Below are 12,074 nucleotides of genomic sequence, written 5' to 3' on the forward strand. Positions count from 1 at the left end.
ATATTTATGAAATAATTGGGAGGTGAGCTATCTCCAGTTCAACAGGTTAATCATTATATTTGGAGGATTTTCTTGTCATGCTGTATTAGGAGGAGACCATCACCAGACAGACATTTAAATTGTTTTATTTAACTAAAACAGTGTTAAGTATTCTGGATTTTTTTTTCTTCAACAGCAAACATTGAAGCAGATATTTATGAAGTCATTGGGAGGATTTTCTTGCCATGCTGTATTAGGAGGAGAACATCACCAGAGACATTTAAATTCTTTTTAAATTTTTTTTTTTAACTAAAACAACAATGTTATGTATTCTGGATTTTTTTCTTCACTAGCAAACATATAATATTTTAACAAAATAAGTTAAACATTCAAGTTTTTTAAAATCACTTTTGTTTTTGTTAAAATTGTTTTTAACTAAATAAAATGAAATATTTAAAAAACAAAACAAAAATTAAATCGACTATGTCAGCCAGGTCAACATGAGAAACTTAAAATATTGGCTTCTGCAGATAACTCAGTCGTCTTCACCTTCATTTTCCTGTTTGTTCATAATCTGGAAAAGAAAAACAAGCTTTCCTGCTTTTTCAGGTCCCAAACAATTTCTCAGTTTGGAATGATTAATCCAAAGGAAGAAAATATTCTTTCTACACTGGCAGAAGAAGCTACTGCTGTTAAAAGTGAGATTATCACTTCAACACTCTCTAAATCCAAATGCTTAAGTGACTTCCACCAGTTCACTGACGTGACTTTCTTTAAAACATCATCAGGAAACATATATTTCTTGAGTGGTTGACTCTTAGCTCTGAAGTTTATTATAGTTGGCATTATGGAGGGATGATTGCTGGATGTCCATGTCATCGCCAACTCCTCCTCTTCAGCAGTTAAGGTTTGACCCTGGTACCGAGTATTGAGAATATTTGCAAGAAAATGAGCTGGAGATAGTGCTTGTCCTGTTTGTTTTTTTAATACTTGTAATTTAACTCTGTCATTGCATATTTCGCTTTTTAAGATCTCATTCAGTTCCTTCCAAATTTCAGAAGCGTCAGCAATAAAACAGCTGTTTCCTCGCATTTTGTTCAAGGCTACAGAAATAGGTTTCAGGGTACTCAGCATGTGTTCAACATTTCTCTTAAGCCCAATGATGAGAACTTTGGCTGTGACAGTGCCATCTATTTTTTCATTATTGTGTTCACAAACGGTCATCAGATTAGGCCAGTTCTTGATATAGTGCTCAAAACAGTCCACTACTGACTTCCATCACATGTCTTGTGGGAGAGTTAGTTTGATTCCTCCCACTTTTTTCAGAGCAGCTGCTGCAAAGGGTTGTTACGGAAGTATTTTACAGTTTCAACAACATTAGCCTTTATTTCTGGAACACTGAAGTCTTTGGCTAGGATGTGCATCAGATGAGCACTGCAACCCTATGTTATTAGCTTTGGACTCTCTTCTAAATAATTTCTTCTCATCTTGGATACATTTGCAGCATTGTCTGTGACCGAGCTACGTACTAGACATTTGAATTTTTTTTTACAGTTTTTTGTAGCTTTTACTGCTACTTCTTGTAAGTATTCTGCTGTGTGTGCATTTCCTGATGTCTCAGTTGTTTCTGTAAGGAAGACATTCCCTTCTTCTGTTGTCACACAAGCACGTACAACAGGATCATTGTGGACGTTGCTCCACTCATCAACACTCAGGTTAACAATTTTACCCTCCAGACCTTTTCAACACTGCTCAATTTCTCTTTCATACAGCAATTTGCCTGCAGTACCTGCTCTGTTGGGTGGACTGTATCCTGGCCTTAATAACTGAACCATGTTAATGAAGTGTGGGTTCAACATCTAAATCATACGGAAAGGAGAGTTGCATAAACAAACCAGGCAATTTTTTCATCAATTACCTCTTTCTGTAATCTGCTGGCTCTTATCACAAATTTATCTATGGTGGTTTCTGGATGATGGAGATTTTTTTTTCTTTTTGCTATAAGTGTTATACTGTGGCTATGTGACATACATGATGTGACTGAAACACTATCATTGGCAGATAATTCTGAAACTATAGAAAATGATGGTGATCTTGAAGGTGGATAGTCTTCAGAATCCTGTATGTGGAGGATGGATTCTCCTAAACAAAATAAGTTAATGCAGTTGTTTAATTATTATTACCATACTGCTCATTTAGTAGTATTCACTGACACTCAGTACTACTTTAAAGGTAAAATTGTAAAAGGAAGATCTGCCTGTTTCAGCTATTTATTTTTTATCACAACTGCATCTAAAATGATAGTATCATAGAGTAACAACTATATTTTTTGCTCAAACATGAGAATTCAAGAATAGTCCAGAAGGAAGACAGGCGATCCTTAAGAAGGAAGTATGAAATAAAAAAGTTTACCAACCTGAAGATCCTGCATGTTCAAGCATGTTCCTTTCATCATCTTCAACGCAGCTTCCTCCTGAGAAGGAACACTTCTCATGATTTGGTTTCATTTGGGAAACTAGGCCTTGCATTTCTTTGTTGCACTGTTTTCATTTTGCATGCATGCCTGTCTTACCCACAGGTAGAGGAACTTCATTAAAATATTTCCAAACTGGGTCTCTTTTACAGCTTGCTGCCATGATAGGTTTTCCCTTCTAGTGAGTGAATGGTATGGTAAATCGCAAATCAATGAAGGCTACGCTCAGAAAGACCTCAAGACTTCTGGAATTTGCTGCTCAAACAGTTTCACTTTTGTTTCTACTGCCTGTTTCACCCTTCTCACATTTATCTCCAGACTTCTTTTCCTTGTCCAGGTCTATTCCGCCTACAACAATCTTTCTCTTCGTTGAACTTTTTGAAACTTCTCACTTTCAGAGAGAGGTAAGGGATTGGCTCTGTGTACACAAATTTGCAGAGGGACAATAGGGTTGAGGTCTGTTATTTCTGACATCTATATTTTATTTATTTATTTAAACATTTTTGCTGTTAACAAGCATGTTATCTCTGGAGATGCAAATCCACAGTTTGAGAACTGCAAAACTAATTATCTGGTATCTTCTAAGCTGAGCACTGAGTCACATTGGGTAGATCGAAAGATTAACCTAAATAATCTATACAGAAGCCCCTGGAATCCCTTAAGATTGGGTCCCTAATCCATGAACTATTGGAACTTATTTACAAAACTTTTCTTAAACATTACATGAATATGTCTCATCCAATAGAATTAGAATTTATAATTCCAATTCCATGAGGAGGTCTTTGAGCTATAATGTATCATAATTAAAACTGTCTTTAGATAGGTTTTTTCCCTCAAAAAGCATTTTATCAAAAAAATCCATTTTAAATAAAAAAATCTGATTTTTTTTTTTAAATCATGGATTTTTATCCACCCTAACTCCCATTGACTTCAGTGGGGCCAGGATTTCATCCTATGTAATTTAAATTGACAGTGTTTCTCTAAAATAGCCATATCTAAATGATATTTAAGAAACATTCTTTGTTTATACTTTGATCAGTTAAACAGGTAAATATTCCTGGAAATCATTATTTTAAAATGTAACGATCTAGAAAAAATGGAATAATTTAAGAACTCTGACTAAAACAAACTGTATTGTTATGAGATGATAGAATGCTTCAGGCATATGAACATCCTGAGGCAAAGCTGATGGTAATTTAATTTATTGATAATGTCCATTAGGGTTATAGAAGAATATCGTAACTGTTACACTTCAGAGTATTACAGAAAATAACTAAATTCCTATAAATCGGGTAGAAATAAAGAGGGGAGGGGAACTGAAATGGAAAAAGGAGACACAGCAGGTATTAAAAAGTGAGATGAGTATTTGAATAATCTTAAATGTATCTGTGCAAAAATGACAAGTGTGGTGTGTAAGCAGGAAGAGACTATGAGATGTCTTATAACACAAACAACATTATTTTTCAGTTGGTGTTAGAGACGTTGTAGATTAATTCACACAAATGGAATTTGAGTGTAGATGGACATGACCTGCTCAGGAAAGTAAAGCAAGGGATCAAGTGATGCCGTGAAATATATGAAGACTCTGTACAAATGCTCTGAGGTGAAAGAGGAAAATCCTTCTGGATTAAAGGGACCATATCAACTAAAAATTAATTTTTGAAAATAGATTACTTTATCTTTATACATTAGATATTTCTGCTGTTTCACTTTAATAATTTACATGTTGGCCTTTATGCTCTTTGTTTACTTTTTAAATTTATGTTGTACAATGAAAATCATTAAGTTGATTATATTTTCAGTTCTTAGTGTTGCCATATTTGCATTTCATGCACTGAAAAAAAAACCACACAAAATTGCTGACAGATATAGGGACAGTTGTAGTACCTGAAGTTACTTTTAACTTGCTTTTTGAATCTATCTAGGTTTCATAATGTCTAGATTTCATAATGTAATTAAAGTGCCTTAAGTTTTCTAGATATCTGTTGTAAAGCTAGCATGGCCAAACACAGAACTGTCTGTGTTCTTGAATTCTAGGGACAACTCTTTTTTTGTTTCAGAGGAAACATCTACGGCTAGCTATTTTAGAGATGATAGTAATAGCCTGGAAATGGTATATAATTTAGCTTACTTGTGGGAAGTGCAAGTGGGTTTTTGTTTTTTTAAGGAAAAAAACGATCCAATGAACTTTTTTCCACTTAATCCTGTTTTAAAACCTTAGTGACACTCTGAAGTATTTACATTAATATAAGGTATGCAAAAGTTTTTTGACACTAGAAAATTCAGGATTTTAATTAAAATCTGTGAATGAAAACTTTATTCTTAACAGTCAGAACAGAAATGACAAGAGTACCAAGGTTCTACCGTGCCTAGTACGAAGCAGTGTTATAAAACTCTGGAAGCCAAGAGAGGAGCTCAAATGGGTGAAGTCATTGGTAAGGCTACGTTTATGTCACGGAGATCACAGAACTCATGGAATCCGTGGCTTCCAGAGACCTCTGTGACATTTTCTGCTTCAGTCCCAGGCTGAGGAACTGGAGCTATCAGCCAGTGAGGGCCATGGCAGGGTTCCAGCAACTGACTACATCCTCCTGAGAGGGCCCCCGCAGGGCTCCAGTGACAGGCGACAGCTTTCACTTGGGCGAGCAGCTGGGGATATCCAGTTTTTTCTTTTGGAAATATGGCCACCCTGCAGCTGCCATAAGTGGAGGGGGGTTCCCCCTGCAGCTCCCAGCCACCACAGGTGGAGGGGGAACCCTGCTGCTCTCTGCCAACATGACAGTGGAGGGGAAACCATGGAGCCGCAACAGCCTTGGATGCTGGATCCCCCACTTCTTCGAGTGCTGTCCCTGTGGGTGCTCCACTTCAGGTGACGGTGCGTCCTGGCGCTGTTGATTGGAGATTTTGGGTAGCAGTGCCTGGTCGGGCCACACGTGTGCAGCAGCTGTCTTGTGGTGCCATTGGAGTCTCTTCAGTGTGCGCATGGCCTGATCCCCTCAATTCTTCTCAACCGTCCTTGGCTGAAGATGGAGCTCGGGGCAGTGTGACAACTTCTTCCCCTAGAGATAGAAACATAGATAATTAGATAAAAATAGCTCAGTTAAAAATGTTTTTCCTTAGATAAGTTAGTTAGTTGTTAGTTGGAAAAAAAAATCTTAGTTTTTCTTAGTTTCCCAGTTCATGGCTCTCTGTGGAACACGAACCATTAAAAAAGGTCCCGAGTGGACCAAAGCTTACTTTTGCCATGTCAAGCTCCCCTGGCTTCACAAGATGCGACTCTTGCAAGGAGGCTATGCCACGCTCTGATGGGCACTCCCTCTGCATGAGATGGCCGAGGGAGACGTACATACTGTCCAAGTGCATCCACTGCAACACTTTGAAGGCGAGAGCACATAAATCGTAACAGGAGTCTTCATTACACACCTTGATGTTAGGAGGGCCATAGCCTTCTACTTAGACAGGAGAATCGTAAATCCCCAAGACTGTTTGTTCTGACAACTGAACAATCCAAGGATGCTGCGATATCCAAGCAAAGACTTTCCAAGTGGATATCAGACTACATCTGATCATTCTATCAAACCCATGACATAGAACCCCCTTTCGGGATTAGGTCCCACTCTACTCAAGCCATGGCAAAATCCATGGCATTCCTGCATAACGTACCCATTTCGGATATTTGCAAAGCTGCCACATGGGCATCAGAACATACTTTTCTCAAGCACTATTCCATTACACAGGACTCCAGGGTGGATGCCATATTCGGCCTTACTGTCCTTTACGCTGCTACTATGCATATAACTCCATGTTCACCCAACCACATTGGGTACTGCTCTGCATTCACCTGAAGTGGAGCACCCACACAAACAGCACTCAAAGAAGAAGAAAGGGTTACTCATTTTGTGCAGTAACTGAGGTTCTTTAAGATGTGGGTCCCTGTGGGTCCTCCACTACCCACCCTCCTCCCTATTACTTTGGAGTTCAACATGAGGACTCTACGGTAGAGAAGGAACTGAGGGGGTTGGGCCATGCACGCGCTGAAGAGACTCCAACAGCACCACGAGACAGCTGCTGCGCACGTGCAGCCTGACCAGGCGCTGCTACCAAAAATCTCCAATCAAAGGTGCCAGGACACAACAGTCACCTGAAGTGGAGCACCCACAAGGGGACACATTTTGAAGAACTTCAGTTACTGCACAAGGTGAGTCACCCTCTCTTCCCATTTTGTCACAGTTATTTTTAGTAAAAGTCACAGATAGGTCATGGCTTCTGTGAATTTTGGTTTATTGCCTGTGACCTTTACTAAAAATAACCATGACACAGCCTTATGACACAGGGCTTGGCTACACTTGCGAGTTACAGTGCATTAAAGGAGCCCTGGGCACACTGGCTCACTACCTGTCCACACTGGCAAGGCAAGTAGAGTGCTCTGACTCCAGGGCCAGAGAGCTTCTGGTACTCCATCTCGGCGAGTAGAATAACATTTGATGCGCCCCTGCTGGAGTGCTCCAGCATCAGTGTGAACGAGGTGTTGCATTACTGCGCTCTGATCAGCCTCTGGAAATATCCCATAATCCCCTTAAGTCAAGTGGCCACTCTTGTCATTGTTTTAGATATGCCCTTTGAAAGCTCCGTTTGACAACCGGCATGCTTATCTGCTCCGAGACAAAGCAAGCATTACTATGGAATGCTGTGTGTGTGTGTGAGAGAGAGAGAGGTATGTGGGGGGGAAGGGGAGGTCTGCTGCTGTCTGAACTTACAAGACAGCATGCTGACATGCTCTCAGCCCCCTAAAAACCCACTCTCTCTCTCCCCACATACACACAACACAATCCCTGTCACACTCCACCCTCACATTGCAGCCACTTGCATGCTGAGTTAGCTACCTTAGTGCACTGCTCTCTGTGGCCATTGCAAGAGCTGCTAATGTGGCCACGCCAGTGCGCTGGCAGTTGTCAGTGTGGACAGACTACAACGCTTTCCCTACTACATTCTGTGAAAGTTGGTTTAACTCAAAGCGCTCTGCATCTGCAAAGGTAGCCATGCCCGTAGTCATTGTTGATTAGAAAGAATCTGAGTGGCTAGAATCTACTGTTATTATATATTATATAAAGGAGACTAATGAAGTTGCACATTGTTCGGGGAGAGGGGTTGTCTTGCTTAAAATACAGAAATTCTTCTCCAAGCTAAGTAGGGTGACCCCACATCAAGAAGAGTAGACTGAGACAAGTGACACCAGGATGGTATGTCTCCCTCTAGAGTAACAATATAAAATGTAACTGCAAGATTGGATAGGATTATGTCAGAAAGCCAGGGAAAATGGCACGCATGCTGAGCCTCAGCCAATCACTGTTCAAGCTTTCTGATTGGCTGAGTCTGGGGCTGGGAGCCAATCAAAAACAAGTGGCAACCTTACGTGGCAGCAAGCTACCCTGCTGCCTCGAAGCCAGTCAGAAGCAATCCGCTTCCAGCTCCATACTAGCACTGTATAACACAACCTGGAAGTGATTTCAAGAAAACTTTATGCAAAGTGAGCATCATAAGGGTGAAACAAGTGTTGTAGGGGTGAAACGGGCAGTCAGCTGAAAATTGTCGGAAGTCCGAGGACTCCCTGTAGTTTGATAGTTTAAATTTGTCCCTTTCCTATCAAAGGAATCACTTAAAATTGATTTCTCTCTCTCAAGCCAGTTTGCTTGGACTTATAAAGGAGAGCATGCATACAGAATTAGTTAGTTTTAAAGTATGGTTACTTGAGGTCTTACTAAAGAGTGTAAATTCAACAAGACAATCTTTAGTTATTTATATTAAAGATAGAAGGAGAAATACAGTCTTTAAAATGAAATCTCACCACTTCTGCTTATCTTGGTAACCGTGCGACAAGGGAATAATCCTCTCCACAGGGCTTACCTGGGCATTAGTTGTACTTCTGGATTTTGCAGTTTACTCTGGGGTCCCACATGGATGGTGACCTTTGTTTTGTGTACCTTGATTCCAAAGGGCAACCCTCCAATTTCTCTTGGACACTTTCTACTCTGTTTCTTTGCTGCTTCCATCAATATCCAGTAGATGGCATTGGTGTGGAACAAGTTTGTTTAATCATATTCTTATCGGAGGGTGTGTGTTTGATTCATTTCAAAGATTGTATTTCAGCACTAGCCCACATTAATTGCAGTTTCCCCCTTTGTATGAAGTTTATTTTAATTCAGAGTTTTACTCTAGTCCGGTGTGCACCTCTCTTAATGTTCCCTTTCCTTCTTGCATCATACAGCTCATGCCACTTCTACAGGGAAGCACTCACTCATTCAGAAAGAATACAAAGAAAGTCCCCTACTAAATCTACTGGACATGGTTCATATGTTCTTTGATTGTATTAAACATTTCACATCATTTAGATCTCGCAACAGAAGATACTATCCACGTAGAGAGAGTGCAAGAGATCTGACTGGCAAGGCAAACAAATGCACAGTTTGGGGTAAAGACAAGGTGGTTTGGATTTCTTGGGGTAACAAGCAGTTAAACCTATGTGACCTTCAGTTTTCTGGGTTTCACAGCTGTTTTCCCCACCCATCTCTTGATCCACTTGCATTGTACAATGGGCCACTTTGTCTAGAAAAGCAAGGTATTACTTTGTTTGGTATCCTTTTGGGACATTTTTTAGCTACATTGGGTGGGAGAAAAAGACTTTATTTGTATGTAAATTATGAGAAATTCTTGCCCATAGTATTCTCCTTTAGCTCACTTTCTGGTCTCTTACTGGGGAGTGGAACTCATAACCTTAGCTGATCTGTAGGTTCTTAGTCAAAGTGTGAATCATTTTCTCACTGTCTTTATTCTTAGGTGGAGTTCAGTAGTAGGTGGATCCTAGTTGGGGATAAACAGAGGTGGATAATTTTTCTTAATTTTGAGGGCCATAAGGAAGTAATAGTTATCAGTCATTCAAGGCATATCTGTTATCTATACTCCTTACAGTTGATAAGATCTCTGGCCTTCTGATCTTAATTTTTAATAGATCTTGGAGTACCTTGGCAATTGTAGGAGCCTGGAAGAGTGCTAATGTTGTGCCAGTGCTCAGAAATCACAAGTAGGATGACCTGCGTAACTATAGGCTGGTTAGCCTCAAATCAGTCCCAGACAAAATACAATTACGAACACCAGAGTTCTGAACTGACTGGTCAACCATACACCTCATTTGGAACCAGAAGTATGCAATCAGGCAGCAGCAGAGACCAAAAAAAGAAAATACAGTACAGTACTGCGTTAAAAATAAACTACTAAAAAAAAAGGGAAAGTTCAAAAAAAATTGACAAGGTAAGGAAGCTGTTTCTGTGCTCATTTCTTTTAAACTAGGATGGTTAAAAGGTGCATTTTTCTTCTGCATAGTAAAGTTTCAAAGCTGTAGTAAGTCAGTGTTCAGTTGTAAACTTTTGAAAGAACAACCATAACATTTTGTTCAGAGTTAGGAACATTTCACAGTTATGAACAATCTCCATTCCCGAGGTGTTTGTAACATTGAGGTTCTACTGTAGTGGAAAAGCTGATACAATATACAATTGATAAAGAATTACAGGATAGGAATATAAATAATCACAGTCAACATGATTTTATGGAAAATAGGTCTTGTCAAACCTGGTTTCATTCTTTGATGACACTAGAAGTTTGATTAATAAAGGTAACTCCTTAGATGTGATATATTTAAACGTTTATATGGCATTTGAATTAGTACTGCATGGCATTTTGATTAAACTGTTAGCACTATACAATATCAATAAAGCACTCATTAAATGGATTAGGAGCTGGCTAATGGCAGATCTCAAAGAGTAGTTGTCAGTGAGGAGTCGTCATCAAGCACCTCCCAAAATGGGGGACTCCTCCTTCCTTTTAGGGGGCTATGGTACTTCCAGTCCAAAAGGAAGGTGCCTCATTTTCCCTCTTAATCCACATATTTCATGCACTAACTGTTTAGGGGCAAAGGAAATAGACTCTAGGGCCTCCCCTTTCATCTTGCACGCTAACAGAAAAAATGAGGAAGAAGAGGGCATGGAATAGGGAGAAGGAGAAAGTGATAGAAAATGAAAGGGAGAGTGAGGGAAAAGGAGAGGAGGTTGATAATGTAAGGTATGGAGTAAATGAGGGAAAATGACTCATTGGAGAGAAAGAAAGGGAAGGAAGGATGGGATGAATGAGTGAATAGCTAGATTAGACTTCTGCCAGAAAGAGAAGGCTTGGAGACTTGATTGTTTAGACACTATGTGAAGGAAGCCAAGGAGTTCAAGTGTCCTACTGTTTAGGATGCTTGAGGCATGTCAAAATCAGACTTAGAGTGGTCATTTAAAATTGTAACAAAACAGGATCACTGTTATATTTGGTTGCATTTGAAGTCAAGAATAACTGGTAAGTCACAAGAAAGGAACAGAGTTCAACTTTCACTTCCTAAACATAGTTTGCAGGGCTGGAAGTAAGAAAAAAATGTTTGTAATTTAAACAAACTCAACACCTTTTTTTCCAAACCCTTTTCCCAGTAGAGTTGTGCTTTCGGGCTACTCTAGTAAAATTAACTTACCACTACCAGTAATGTAGTATCTTCTGCTCTTCTTACTTTTGTTAAATGTAAACTTTATTGCAGGCCCACCAGCAGCAATTCCGGGTCCCAGGGCAGAACAGTCAATGGGTCCCCTTTGGTGCCCAGCGAGCTGCCAGCTGTGCTGCTGGATGCATTCTTCCGACACAGCCAGGGCTTCTACATGCGCCTGCCCCACCTCCACCACGTTCTGCTGCTCTCCCTGGTGGGCAGGAGCGCAGGCAGGAGCAGGAGGGAGGCACTTTTAACGCCGGCCCCTCCCAGTCGCTGCTCTGCAGCCTTGCCCAGCAGCTACCAGAGAGAGCCTGGCTGGCGAAGAGGTGGCTTCCGCTCCCTGCCTGGGTCGGCTGCCGGAGACCCCAGCACCCGAGCCTGGGCAGAAAGCGCAATCCACCTCCCTAGCCAGGCTCTTTCAGGCAGCTGTTGCGCAGGGTTGCGGAGCAGCATCTCAGTGGCTGGAAGGGACTGGTCCCGCCCTTTCCACTCCTGGCATCTGGGCCATGCATTGCCCAGGCCCATCCCTGCCCCGCCTCTTCCCACCCCTTCGCGCCCCCCTCCGCCCTCAGTGCCTCCAGCATACCGCCAAACCGTTGGCGGCGGACGGGAGGCACTGGGGGGGATGAGAACAATCTGATTGGTGGGACCTGGTGCTGGAGGGGGGGGAGGGGCCTGCCAGTGGGTGCCCAGGAGCCCTGAGGCCCACCCAGGAAATTTAAAAGGCCCAGGGCTCCCAGCTGCCACCGCGGCAGCGATGGTGGCCCCAGGCCCTTTTAAATCGCCCATATCTCTGGGTAATTGCCCCCCACTGTCGGCGGGTCTGCCTTATTGTATGATTCATTGGAGAACACCAAAAACTATCCAGGATATGCAACATGTTTGAGTGAATGTTGATGGAGTAAACATAACTTTCGGAATAACTTCACTTTTGAGAGCTTGATCTCTTACCTTGACATCAAATTAACCCATGATTTTTTTTTAGTTTTTTTCCATTTAATAGATTTCCTCAGGTCTGTTACAATCAATTTACTTCAGCCTAACCTTGCATAT

General features: G+C 41.1%; 1 protein-coding gene across 3 annotated transcripts in view; it reads left to right on the forward strand.

Moving 5' to 3' along the window:
• The window catches only part of FBXL4 (F-box and leucine rich repeat protein 4), a 94,255-nt gene that overhangs the window by 42,456 nt on the left and 39,725 nt on the right, over positions 1-12,074 (forward strand). The gene's annotated exons all lie outside the window — the stretch shown is intronic.

This window comes from Gopherus flavomarginatus, chromosome 4, assembly GCF_025201925.1.
Source record: "Gopherus flavomarginatus isolate rGopFla2 chromosome 4, rGopFla2.mat.asm, whole genome shotgun sequence".
Taxonomy (NCBI): Eukaryota; Metazoa; Chordata; order Testudines; family Testudinidae; genus Gopherus; species Gopherus flavomarginatus.